The sequence below is a fragment of the Amblyomma maculatum genome, chromosome 5, assembly GCF_055883805.1.
Source record: "Amblyomma maculatum isolate TAMU_Amacu chromosome 5, ASM5588380v1, whole genome shotgun sequence".
Taxonomy (NCBI): Eukaryota; Metazoa; Arthropoda; class Arachnida; order Ixodida; family Ixodidae; genus Amblyomma; species Amblyomma maculatum.
In genome coordinates, this window is record NC_139348.1 from 60,351,588 (window position 1) to 60,366,024 (window position 14,437).

The 14,437-nt window shown below is 48.2% G+C and overlaps 1 long non-coding RNA gene across 2 annotated transcripts in view; it reads right to left on the minus strand.

Moving 5' to 3' along the window:
• Positions 1-9,800, minus strand: part of LOC146188398 (uncharacterized) — a 50,453-nt gene extending 40,653 nt beyond the window's left edge. The window contains exon 1 of one of the 2 annotated variants that reach the window (XR_014707529.1): positions 8,637-9,793. This is a non-coding gene — a long non-coding RNA (uncharacterized LOC146188398). Of the gene's footprint in view, positions 1-8,636 lie in introns of both variants that reach the window. The other variant, XR_014707528.1, reaches the window with a different exon arrangement.
• Positions 9,801-14,437: the final 4,637 nt, after the last annotated feature.

Here is a 14,437-nt window from a genome sequence, read left to right on the forward strand (position 1 = left end):
CTCAGACCCAAGAGCTCAAAGAGAAATTGTTGGACTGGCCGAAGATGCCCCCAGAATCCAAAACCTACCGGCCTGCAACTAAGGCGACTGTCCACCTTCCGGGTCTAACCCCCGAAGAGCGGGATAGTCACTCTGTTGGACGAATAAAAGTTCTCTCTCTCTCTCTCTCTTCAAGAATACACTTTTTCTGTCGTCCACAAGTCTGGCCAGCTGCACGCTGATGCCGATTGACTGTCCCGCAACCCGGTAGATACGCCACCTGCGAGCGAGTGCGACGATGACACATATGTGTTGGCCATCTCGGAATTTTCAAACATTCGACATGAGCAGCGCTTAGATCCCAAGCTTTGCAGCATTATTAATCGCCTCAGCACTGATCACCTTGATGCTACCCTTGCTCTGTTTGTGCTGCACAACGGCACCTTATACCGACGGAATAAGCGATCAGATGGCGCGGAGCTTCTGCTTGTAGTCTCCGGACACCTGCATACCATCGTTCTTCAACAGCTGCACGACGCACCCACAGCGGGTCATCTTGGCGTATCTCGTACGTACGACAGCGTCCGCCGCCGCTTCCTTTGGCCAGGCTTCCATCACTTGTTCGTCGTTACGTGGCTTCTTGTGACCGGTGTCAGCGACGGAAGAAGTCCTCGGGTATGCCTGCTGGATTCCTGCAACCGGTCGGCATCCCAGTAGACCCGTTTTCCCGAGTTGGCCTTGACCTCCTCGGGACTTTCTCACTTTCTGCGTCGGGGAATAAATGGATTACGGTGGCCACGGAATATACTACGCGCTACGCTGCTACCGGATCGATACCCACCAGCTGTGCAACCGACGTGGTTGCATTTCTTCTCCACGGCGTCATCCTGCTCCATGGGGCTCCACGCCAGCTGATCACTGACCGTCGCCGTTGATTCTTGCTCGAGTAGACGAAATTCTTCGATACTGTTTCATTAAGCACTTTTTACAGCCACTTACCATCCACAAACGAACGGCCTCACCGAACGCCTCAACCGCACGCTCACGGACATGCTGTTAATGTGCGCCTTTCTAGCCTGAAGTGATGGGTAATGTCATGAAAAAGTAACCCGTCCCTCGTGAAATTCGGGTGGGAGGGCGCGCTCGCTGCCCGGTCGACGAAACCTCGGGCTTGCGCGTGAGACGCCTCGTTCCCCGGATTAGACGAGGGGGCCAGGACCCAGATTAGTTCCATTTCCCTAATCGGAGCAGTGGCGCTTTGGAGGAAGCGGAGGGAGGCAGACGTGATGCGGCCCCTAGCGAAATTGTTCTAATGTCAAGATCAGGCAATAAGAAAAAGGAAGGCCCGCTCCCGACGCGTAAGTTTCGATTATATCGACTGCCTGCTGCAGCGTATCCTCTATTTGGCCGTCATTCCCCGTGGTTACCCACAGAGTGATGTCGTCCGCGTAGAAAGTGTGCTGCAGCCCCGGCAGGGCGCGAGCTTAGGGGGAAGCATAATCAGTGCCAGATTAAATAGAAAAGGAGAAAGCACCGAGCCTTGTGGTGTACCTTGGCGTTCCAGAGGAATGGGATCCGATTTAAGGCTACCTAGAGTGAGTTCAGCTGTCTGCCAGCAACATCACGCTCTAACGCATCGACCAGTCGGTGGCACAGATCGGCGAATCTCCAACAAGCATCATGGCATGTGAGAGTTCAAACTCCTGCGCCTCGATCAAGCTTTCATCTGCTTCCGCATCACCTGCTCTGGACCTTACTTACGTCTCACTCGTGCCGAAAGCGAACGGCTAGAGGCGTCACTTCGAAAAGCATACAAAACGGCCCTAGGTCTTCCTATGTCCACAGCTACCCATCAGCGCATGGCTCTCGGAATCTCCAATACCGCGAGCGAACTGATCGAAGCAACCCTCATCGCCCAGTATGAGCGGCTCTCACACACACATGCTGCCGAGCGGTACTGCAGCAAGTTTGGGATCTCCCCGTCGAGATCGGCCCCAAGTTACGCTGAAAAACACCGGATTATCGCCTAAATCTCCGCATTCCTCCCATTCAAAACGGATTCACCCGGAACACCACGCCGAGAGGGGTCGACCGGGCTCGTCAACTCGAGAAACGATTCAGCGGACACGGACGTCACGTATACGGACGCCTCTTACCATCCATCGAGGCCAGCGATGGTGGCGGTAGCTCTCGCCCCTTATCGCAGCTGGTACACAGCCTGCAGCATTCGCAATGCAGAAACAGTCAACGCAGGTGAGGAGGTTGCCATTGCGCTAGCGCTAGCCGACCCTATTGCCAAAGTCCTCATCAGTGATTCTCAACAGGCTATTCGCAGCTACGATGCTGGCCGCATCTCTTGCCAGGCGTTACACATTCTACGTTCTACAGCACCCTCTTCAATATCTCGCTTACTTCTTTGGGTTCCAGCCCACGAGTCGCTCAGCGGAAATGCCCAGGCGCACACTCTCACTCGAGATCTCAGCTGCCGAGCCGAGAGTATGATCAGCCACCCTGCTTCTGCTGACACTAATATCTCACGCGCGTGTCTGCTAACCACTAACACTGACATACTCCAGCACTACCGACTCAAACGATGTGCATATCCTCCCACACACGGCGATCTAACAAGACGCGAGGCCGTCCAATAGCGCAAACTACAAACTGGCAGCTTCCCACACACCATCTTATACAGCAGGATCTTTCGGAACAGATAGCCCCATGTGTATACACTGCTCAACTCCAGCCACTCTCATACACATGGCGTGGACTTGTACACATTGAAACACAGACAACTCAAACACCCCAGAGACGTGAGAGTCTCTCCTGCGTACTTGCAAGCTACAGACCAACGGTGGCTTATCCAGCGTGCGGCCAGCGTGCGGTGGAGGCCGCGGCATCCCAAGGAACCCCCGCCGACCTCCTCTAAGCCAGCGCTGTCCCCTGTCTGGTCCCCTAATTTTCGACGCAATAAAAGAGTTCACCACTACCACCAACAAGAGAAGCGGCACGAAAGTACGCGACACCTGTCGACTCATTCAGGCTTTCGTCTTCACCAGGTTAGTACACACCCTGCCCTATCTGCACCTTTACCAAGACAAACAGCAACGGGTTCAGAGTCTTATCCGTCAAGCAGAAAGCACTACGAATATCGAGGAACATCTCAACCGGTAAGCGCTTAGCGCTTGTTATGGGAACATACTTGATTCAAGGAAGCGCATTTAGTATCGCAGTATTCCAAACTGGCGCTCCCCAAAGCCGGGAGGTTTGGCTTGCTAAGACTAGGCATCAAGTTCGACCCCACTGAGGATGATCGCAGGCAATGCCCGCCGCAATCAGGAAGGAGAGTGTTATCAAGCCCCCTCCCCCCTCTAAGAATATGCACCCAGTTCACCAAGAAGGCAGGCGACTAGCACGTGCACTATACAGCAAATACAAATGAATCCAGTCTGTTTATTGCGTAGATGAGGTCAATTATGAAGAGACAGACCGAGGTTTCACGATTTGTGTGGTGACTGGGGTGCGTGATTCCACGCCTTCAAAACATCTTACCTTTAGCTACTGTACGCAAAAAAAAACTTCCGAGGCTACAGAGGAAGCTTTCATCGCTCTGGCCGTCGCTTCTACAGCAGCTGATGATATATTCAGTGACTCCAAAACAGCCATACGGAATTTCGGGAGGTTCTGTCTGTCGCCTGCCGCCAGGAAATATTTTTAAAGCTACCGTCTATCCCCTGATAGGACGATAGAACTGGTATGGGTTCCGGTTCACTCGGGCAATCTCGGGAACGAGAGGGCTCATGAATACCCCAGAGGTTTCGTCTGCCAGGCGATGAGTACCTCGTTTCCCGCGGGCACGAGGGAGGACGTGCTCTCGTTCCATGACAACTCGGCATTTTAGCCTGGAAAGGCGAATCTTTCCTCCCCCGCATAATTAAATAAACGAGGCCTAGGAGATAATCTGACGCCAGCTACAAACCCGCTCATTCCCCGGCCCCAAAGAATATTCGCACATATTTAAAAAGCAGGTTCACCCCAAATGAAAAGAGTGTGGCATCGACATCACTTTAGGCCTCATTACATGGAGTTCGCGGCTTATCTGCAACCGCCAATTTGCTTCCAACTCCATCTCTGGAGGCGTGGGAGGCCGCGCTGCGCTGTTCGCACCCAGGCGTCCAGACTCGGGTCACAGAGTGGGTCGAAGATGTCGCCGACGGGACGCAACTGGTGGCTATCTGGCACGGCCAACAATGCAACCTAACCCTCAAATCTAAAACCGATAAAAATAAACGTTTTCCCATCCGTCCATAGAGTTAGTGTTTTGCAGGAAAGGAAAGGCCCACAATATTTGTATATGGTGGAAGAAAAACTGGTTGGTATCGAATAATACAAAAAAATAAATTCTATAATTTTACAAACATATCTTGAATCTTTACCTCAATCTATCGAAACGTTGAAGCAGCTGATTAGCTGCGCGCAAATATCGCATTAGAAACTAATGCAACCATCGGCAATTTTCGAGGCTCATCAGTAAATTATTCTTACTTTCATAGTGGGCATGGAAGAGAGGAAGAAAGAAGTGCATGAACACAGGGGAATTACATAGCAAGGCTGCGATGTAGGTATTCCACAAAACTACAGCCTCAAGGAGGCACATCAGCTAGAATTTGACCTGACTACCTTGTTATGCAGTTGTTGATGTCATAAATATACGTGCAAAACCCTTGCCTCTGAAAGTGCTACTCTTCCTAGAAAAAAATGTTTTGCCAAGTAACTGATGCAATCACAACAAAGATGAGCGAGTATTGTTTTTATTTATTTAGTAATACTACGGAATTGTTTGACTCCAAGCAGGGGTGAGCAAAGATACAATTAAAAAAGTTCAACAAAGTTATACGAGCTTCATGGAAGGCAAAACAGATGATTTAAAAAACAAACAAGGTTTCACATGCGTGAGGCTCTCAAGTTATCAATAAACATTTCTATATTCGGGCTGTTCACTACACACATCGGCAAATTATTCCATTCTGCAATTGTTTTGACAAAAAAAGAATGTCTAACTATATTAGACTATGCTCGAAATTCTTCTAGCATTTTTCCGTGATTAAAACGCGTACTTGCGCGCGAAACAGGAGTAATGTAATAATGGGAGTTAATTTTAATCACATCGTTGTATATTAGGCACAAAATTTAAACCTTGCTTGAAGGGATTCTAAACCTAGGGAGTTGATCATGTCTGAAACACTATCTGTGCGCTTGAATCTGTTACAGATGAAACGGGCTGGGAGCCTTTGCACTCTTTCTAATTTTGAAATATTCTTGGCTATGTAAGGGTCCCATATACAACATGCATATTCGAGACGAGGCCGCACCAAAGCCTTGTACGGTGCCAATTTCACGTTTGCTGGGGCCTTTGACAGTTTACGCTGCAAGCACCAGCGAGTCTTCAGAGCTTTCCCGCAAATGACATCGATGTGAGCGTTCCAGCATAGGTTATTGGTTATCTAGACGCCAAGGTATTTTACTGACGCGGATTCTGGAAGCTTTACGCCAGCTATACAATATGGATGTGTCAGGACAGTTTTCCTTTTACAAACTCTGAGGACCAAGCATTTATTATTGTTAAGAAACATGCCCCATTGGGTGCACCAATTAGAGATCTTCTGCAGATTACTGTTGAGCTTAATCTGGTCCACTGTGGAGTTAATTGTAGAGTATAGAACGCAGTCATCAGCAAATAATTTAACTCTAACTTCTGGGTCAACTTTATTCGTTATGTCGTTTACATAGATCAGAAATAGAATAGGACCTCGAACGGATCCTTGTGGTACACCAGATGAAACCGGTAGTGAATCAGAGTACTCATTGGTAACAATAACATATTGAAATCTGTCTTCTAGGTAGGCTTTATTAAGGTCAATAATATTACGATTGATTCCGGCAATGTAAAGTTTTTCTACGAGTTTAGTATGCGGAACCTTATGGTAGGCGTTGGCGAAATCTAGGAAATCCGCGTTCATTTCTAGCTTGTTATTACTGCGATAAATAAATTATGACAAGTGGTAATCAGTTGTGAGACGGTTTATAAGCCGCGCCTAACCTCATGTTGTTCGTTAGAAAGGAAATTGCTGGATTCCAAAAATTTTGTCAAGGCACGGCAAATCACATGTTCAAACATTTTAAAACTGATCGAGAGCAAAGAAATCGGGCGGTAATTAGATACACAAGTTGGCTCGTTTCCCTTAAAAATTGGTACGACACGTGCAGTTTTCCATTCTGACGGTACTGCGCACTGAGCCAAACAGGCATTGAAGATAACAAAGAGATAATGGGACAACCATTCTGCATAGCGGCGAAGAAAAGCTGGTGGAATGTTATCAGGCCGACTGGACTTTTTCGCGTCAAGTTTCAAAAGTAGGTTAAAAATACTTTCGTGGGAGACGACAACATATGGCATTCAAGAGGAATAGTCATCGGGCTTAGAGGGAAAACTTGAGTTTTTATCAGCATACACTGATTTAAAATACTAATTGAATACGTTAGCAATATTTTTTGGTCCTGTGACAGGTGAACCATTGGCTATTAGTGACATATTGCGTTGTTTTGTGCCATTTATGTAACGCCAGAACTTTTCTGGAGCTTCTCGGAGAAAGCGACCAAGCTTATTGGTAAAAAATGAGTCCCAGGCTTGCTTGATATTACTTCTTATTTTGTTGCCCAACATGCTCACATTTGCCTTATTCCGTGTACTAGAAAGCCGCATCCGCTTTAGTTTACGTTTAGTGCGGATTATGTCCCGAGTAATCCATGGGTTATGTTTCTTTTTCTTCCCAATATTAGGGACATACTTTGTCAAGCAATCAAGGCATAGTTTTTTAAGCATGCACAAACATGCACCTTAATGCATTTACATTCTTCTCAGCCTTAACACTGTCAAAATAAGTCTCTAGAAAATCGAGGAATCCCACATCATCAGCTTTATTAAAATTTTTCACGACAATGTGTCGTTTTTCGCATTCAACATAAGCTGACAGAGAAAAAGTACGCCAAACGAGATTATGGTCAGATACACCTTTCAAAACATCAGCAGAAATACACTTAAGGGCATGGCTAATGAACACTAAATCAAGAATGTGGGATACAGAAGTACATATTCTGGTTGGTCTCTCAACAATCTGCTTCAGATTACCTGTAAAGGCAATATGCAAAAGGAGCTCAGAATGATCAGAATTGGCACCCACAGCATTCTTGCGATACCAATCGATATCAGGCAAGCTAAAATTACCAGCTAAAATGAACTTCGAACACTCAGTCGCCACGACGGCGTTGCGCGTAATCATCACAGGTCTTCGAGAAAAGCGACATCCGCATTAGGAGGTCGATACACTACACCCAATACAATAGTGTTGCCGCAGAAATCAACCTTACAAAGCAGACTTTCATGATTGGGAATCCCAGCCAGAAGTACAACAGGTAAACTTTCCTTAAGCACTATCGCGACTCCTCCTCCGCGGGTCGGCCCATCGCGTCGCAAAATTTTGTTGGCGGGGGGAACAATTATATCATCAGTGATCTCAGAATGTAGCGAGGTTTCCGTCACAAACGTAGCGTGATGGTCCAGTTCGCAAAGGAGCGCTTCGAATTCAGCTGTTTTATTTGCGATGCTTTGTGCTTTGAGAGAAATGATTCGCAACGGTTTGCTCTTATCTGCCCATCATTTATAGTTCTTTAGTTTCTGACTTCGAGTGACTGCACGTTTCGAGAATGAGGCAGCACTGTCGCTATCACCAGTTTGCCCACCAGAATCATCATTATGTTCGTTCGATGTAGCAAGCATTCGTCTTTCTTTTCTTTCTTCGTCCAACACATACGTGTTCCCATTGATAACTAGCTTGTCAAGTTTTACGAATACCTTGTCCTCGGGATTGCAGCTATCTTTAACGGTAGACCAGAGCAGCTTTCGTACTTTTTGTATTCGAGGAGGATAGTCCTCATATAATGACATACCTGAACCTTTTAGCTTTTTCGCATTCCTAAGGAGGTTCATTTTTTCATCAGTCGGAGAACCGTATTGTCACTGGTCGGCTCTTACCCACAGATTGCCTGCCGATACGGTGTATGCGTTCAGCACTCCCAACTTTAATTCCTAGTTTTCCTTCGAACACTTCTGTTACCACAGCATCCTTTAGGCTCTTCGAAGTTTCTGAGCTGTCTTCCTTGACCCCGACGATAATCAAGTTATTACACCGAGAGCGATACTCTAGGTCTTCAACTTTGCTACACAGTGATGAAATCTGCTCCTGCAGCTCCACAATTGAACTTTCAAATTCCTCTACCCTCTTTACGGTTGGTGCATAGGATTCTATTTTTTCTTCAATGGCAGTCAACCTTCGGTTTGACTCTGATATATGGCCCTCTAACTTCTCCCTGATATATTTTAGCTCTCTAGATGACATTTTCTGATTTTCGAATATAGCTTCCAGCTGTTCAGACACATTCAAGGGGCCTAGGTTGGCCTCTACGTCTCCACTTAGCAAAAGCACCAGAAGGCAGAATGAGTCAAAAGAACCCTCCAGACACTCACATAGCACCTCTGAGCAAGGGAGCACAACCAAACATAACGAGTCACTTTTAAATTCAGGACATTGCTTATTACTGACCTGTACGAAAAAGAGGAGACGGTTTAGATGCGTCTGCATCTTGCAGCTGCTCCCTTGCTCACTGGCGAAAAAGGCTTGGGGGGCGTATTTCGATGCGCCTAACGATGTCGATATAGCTCTGGCATGATCATGACGCGCACGGAAAATTTGCGTTAGGTTCATGTCACTGGCATTTGACGCTGAGTTTTGACAATCGACGATAGGCAATACAGGCACTCACAGTCCACGATGGTAGGTGCACGATGACTCTGGCCCTGCTGTGCCTTCATGAAAAAGACCGCCGCACGCAACAAAAGCCGGCACGAAAAAGAGGAGGCGGTTTAGATGCATCTGCATCTTGCAGCTGCTCCCTTGCTCACTGGCGAAAAAGGCTTGGGGGGCGTATTTCGATGCGCCCAACGATGTCGATATAGCTCTGGCATGATCATGACGCGCACGGAAAATTTGCGTTAGGTTCATGTCACTGGCATTTGACGCTGAGTTTTGACAATCGACGATAGGCAATACAGGCACTCACAGTCCACGATGGTAGGTGCACGATGACTCTGGCCCTGCTGTGCCTTCATGGAAAAGACCGCCGCACGCAACAAAAGCCGGCACGAAAAAGAGGAGACGGTTTAGATGCATCTGCATCTTGCAGCTGCTCCCTTGCTCACTGGCGAAAAAGGCTTGGGGGGCGTATTTCAATGCGCCCAACGATGTCGATATAGCTCTGGCATGATCATGACGCGCACGGAAAATTTGCGTTAGGTTCACGTCACTGGCATTTGACGCTGAGTTTTGACAATCGACGATAGGCAATACAGGCACTCACAGTCCACGATGGGAGGTGCACGATGACTCTGGCCCTGCTGTGCCTTCATGGAAAAGACCGCCGCACGCAACAAAAGCCGACATGAAAAAGACGAGACGGTTTAGATGCGTCTGCATCTTGCAGCTGCTCCCTTGCTCATATGCATGCGGCCAATGCCCGCCATATAAATACAGCTTTGCCACAACTTCGCCATATACTAAACAATCCAGGCGCTATTGCTGTGTCCGAAATGTCATAGGATAGCGACCACGTGAAGGAAATGGAGCAACGCCCTTTCCGTGGAAATTCTCATTAATCGCGCGCCAGAAGAGGCGCGTCACGAATGAGGCGACGAATGCGTAAGGACTAACCTCCTTGAGCGGACAATTCGGCCTTGCACTGGAGGCACGGCGCTCTGTTGCTATCGGTGGTCGTTAATGGGCAGCATAGCCCAAATAAGGCGCCAAATGAAGTCATAGGTTGCTTGGCATCAATGACAATCCTGTGCGAGGCCGTTGGACGCGAAGTCTTGGTGGCGCCGATCTGCCGGTACAGGGGGGTAACAACAGTGCATAATTTCGGCTACGTGGTATTCAGTTATTCAGTATTACTGATGTTATGATAGATTCTCTCTGCGTGTCTATTTATTGCTATTAAAGCTGTGCAGAACACATACCACACCAGACATTTTGCCTCTCAATTCATTGCTACTTAGACATAAAACACTTACCGCAACAGAACAGCTGTGTGCGTTTAGAAAAAAAATGGCAAAGGCTTAGCTTGGTTACGCCCGGTAGATTACTAAAGCAATACCCATGGCTACGCCCAGCTTCAGGCATTGTTCGGCTGGTGGTGGTGCTTATGGATATGCTTGTTATGGTTAGACTGTGGTGGTTATACAATGATTTACTCTGGATACGATATGACGTCACTTTATGTTTCAATTTTATTTAAGCCAATAAAGACGCTTTGGTGGTCTGTAAAGAAGTGGCTCTTTGTTTGCACTTCTTTTATTGCATAGCGATACGCATTTCTGTACACGATCATCTGTTCTTCCGTCTCTGTAGCTCGCTGCTGTCTTACGCTCACTGCGACGAGCTTCCCTAGCGCTAGGTGGTATCATCGAAGCAGATGTTAAACCGCCGGCGGAGGCACCGCCACTACTCGCAAACGGCGCGAGATGGTCGCCCAGCTCTTCTGCGTGACGTCACAACACCTGTTGCGCTTCTGGCGGACAGCGCGGCAGTTAGGCCACCGGTGGTGGCACCGCCACTACTCGCAGACGGCGCGAGATGGTCGCCCAGCTCTACGCCGTGGCGTCACACAGAGGTCACGCGAAAGTTCAATGGTGGCACCGCCACGGTACGGCAACGGCTTGAAAGTGCAAGTAGTATTGCTTTCGCAATAAAAGTTTTCTTAGACATTATATATTGACATGTGTGATGACAAATGACCAAAACTGAAAACGTACACGGTTTGAACCCGACCGCTGCGGCTGCGTTTCGATGGAGGCGAAACGAAGAGGCGTCCGTGTGCTGTGCGATGTCAGCGCACGTTGAAGATCCGCAGGTGGTCGAAATTATTCCGTAGCCCTCCATTACGGCTCCTCTTTCTCTCTTTTCACTTTCACTCCCACCTTCCTCCTTTCCCTTACGGCGCGGTTCAGGTGTCCACAGAAACAAGTGTGACAGATACGCCTTTTCTTTCCTGTGAACCAATTATTATTTATTTTATTTACACGGTTCAGAACAGAGGACACTGCACATAAGATACATTATGTCGAAGAAATGGATTAAAATTCACAATTTATACTCTGGAAACAATTACCTGCTAGTAGTGATGATATTACAATTTTGAATGACAATGTAAATGAAATTATACACAGTGTAAAATAACTTGACAAATAAATACAGGTACACAGCAATCCCATGCACAGTGTGCAGTTGACATGTGTTTTCGGATGTATTAAATATTTACATTATATTACAAATATGAATTTGGACTTGAAACCACCTGTACACGTCCATCAGAAACGGAAACAAAAGGCATAACCATAGGCGAAAGAACTCTGCCTCCCCAAGGGATTTAGAACAAGCGACACCTTGAAACATCCCTACACCCAACCACGGCTTGAATCTCACGTGTTCCAACGCAGAAACTCGAACATAAATTTTGTCAAGTTTAAGCGGAATTGATACTTTATTTCCGTGGCAACCACAACTAGGAGGCACCTGTTCAAATTGCTTCCGTCACTGCGCACAGCTGTTATTCAGGCACAAGTCGCAAGAAAAAGTAGGTAGTTTTTAAGAACTATGGAGGACGCTTAAGCTTCCCCTTTAAGAATGGAGAGCGATAGCGTTTGCGTGTCAGGCTTTTGAGTGACACAAAGACGTAGTCTACATGACAACACTCCTTACTCCTCAACTGGTCCAAAGCATGACTGTTTGGTAATTACTTGTTCTGAAACGTGATTCTAAGCGTTCTTTCGCTTACAATGCGGTTGAGGCGTGCACTGAGAAGGGAGCCTCTGTTTTCAAATTCCTACATAGAGCAACTTGCTATACTCATTTTTATTTATTAATCCTTCCGGGACGTAGAAACGATGCCCGCCGCCTTGCCGAAACGCGCGGGCCTCAAGGTGCAGCCGTAGTTCGTCGGCAACATCGTTGCCGATCCGAGCCGACCCGATGAAGATCTCGGAGGCCATGCCCTGTCTATCTTATTCTGTGCGCCACACGCATGATGGCGCTACGTGCACGCCAAGCGAAAAGGAAGTACAGAGGAAAAGTAATTTGCCACTCGCTTAACTGCGCGTTCTCGGATTCTGCTATTTGTGTTGGATACATGCCGAGGGGCTTCATCGTTAATTAAGCAATAGCATTTCACACACGTGGAGGCTATTTATAACTTGCTTCTTTCCTTCAGTGTGGATGTTCGCGTTGCAACGGACAATGCCAAAACCGGATTTTGTTTGACAGGGGGTCCATCGCTCTCGTGTAATAACTGACGGAACATCTTCCATGCTTAGAGTGGGGACTACCCTGAACATTCCCCGTAGCTAGTGCCAGAAGCATTGAAGGACTCTGCTAGTGCCCACACGCAACATTGCTTCAATGCTTTATTCAACGTTTTAGATATTGATTGGCTTTGTTACAGCGAAGCGGTATACCTTTACCGTCAAAGGAAAGTTCCGTGTTGTCGTCAGAAAAAAATGGAAAACCACAAAAAACAACAAAATCGTGGTCTAATCGCTTGTCACCCGATGTTCGGAACGGTATTCAATGGTCATGGCCTCCGAGATCACCACTGCGCGCGTGAAAAACGTGCGCGCGGATGTGATCTCGGAGGCCATGCAATTGTTCGTCGGTTTAACGCGCTCAACAATGCTAGTCGAGGGCGTCGTACCAAGGGGCTCTACTTATTGAAACCGTAGCGGGGGTGTAGCTTACGGACTCGTGGTGATAAATTATTAAACTGGTTAGAGGAAAGAGAAGGCGCATGTATATGTCCAGATTCTCGGTGTACACATGAAGCGCACTACCAGGAAAGGGAGGTAGGCAGGAGTCGTGTGTTTCTGTGTGTGTGTGTGTGGCAGAGAGGGCGGAAAGTGGGTGATGACGGTGGTCTCTTATTTCCACAAATTCATCATCATCATCATCATCATCATCAGCCTGATTATACCCACTGCAGGGCGAAGGCCTCTCCCATATTTCTCCACTTAACCCGGTTCTGTGCTAGCTGCATCCACTTGACCCCTGCGAACTTCTTAATCTCATCCGCCCACCTAACTTTCTGCCTCCCCCTGCTACGCTTTCCTTCCCTTGGAATCCAGTTTGTTACCCTAAGCGACCATCGGTTATCCTCTCTTCGCACTACATGTCCTGCCCATGTCCATTTCTTCTTCTTAATTTCCACTAGAATGTCGGTAACTTGAGTTATTTCTCTGACCCACTCTGCACGCTTTCTATCTCTTAATGTTACCCCTACCATTTTTCGTTCCATAGCCCTCTGGGTTGTCCTCAACTTAAGTAGAACTCTCTTGGTTAGCCTCCATGTTTCAGCCCCATAGGTGCTGAAACATTCCACAAATTGCAAGGAATTAATTGGGGCTGGACGAATGTTTGCGCGGCCTAGGTCTCTTGCTCAGAGCGGGCAAGTTCATCGCAATGGCCTGCGTTCCGAGCTCGTGCAAGCCACCAACGCCGCTCACACTGGACGGGACCCTCCTGCCGGGGCGACGTTCGCTGCGGTACCTGGGGGTAGACATAGACCAGCGCCTTTCCTTCCGACCCGCGTCGACCAAGGCCGGCCTGCAGATAAAGAGAACCACTGCCGCCGTACACAGCTCACTGCTCGAGGCCAGGGAATCTCCCAGCAAGCGGTGTTACGGCTGTTCAACTCCGCGGCAGGAGGGGCAATTCTCTATGCGCTACCGCTCTTCACAATGCGCAAACCATGCTGGAAGCAGCTGGAGGTCGAGCATCGCAAAGCGCTCCGCATTTGCCTCGGCCTTCCTCAGAACTCTCAATGCGCAGCTGCTTTGGCCGAGGCAGGCTCGCGGCCAATACAACTTCAGGCCACGCGGTGGGCACTCCGACACATAGATCACCTACAGCGCGCAGCGGACGGCGGCCCGCTATTACATCGGCTGCGACATCACCACTCGCGCATGGGAGCGGCGCTGCTCGAGTACGGGTAGCTCACCAATGCAACGCCACCTTATGACCTGTGCTCTCCCTGGCCCGCTTTTCCTGAGGTTCAGAGAGATATCGTCGGCATCGCGGGGAAACGCACCACAATGCTCTGTGCATTGCAGCAGCTGACCGAAGCCGTCATCTATGAGGCATTCCAACACCACCTTCTCATTTACACCGACGGCTCTTGGCAGAGACAGCTGCTGTGGCCAAGCGCTGGCGATCTGCCATTAGAATTGAACATTAGGTTTCTGCATAAAAAGTAGGCGAAAGAACTCTGCCTCCCCAAGGGATTTAGAACAAGCGACACCTTG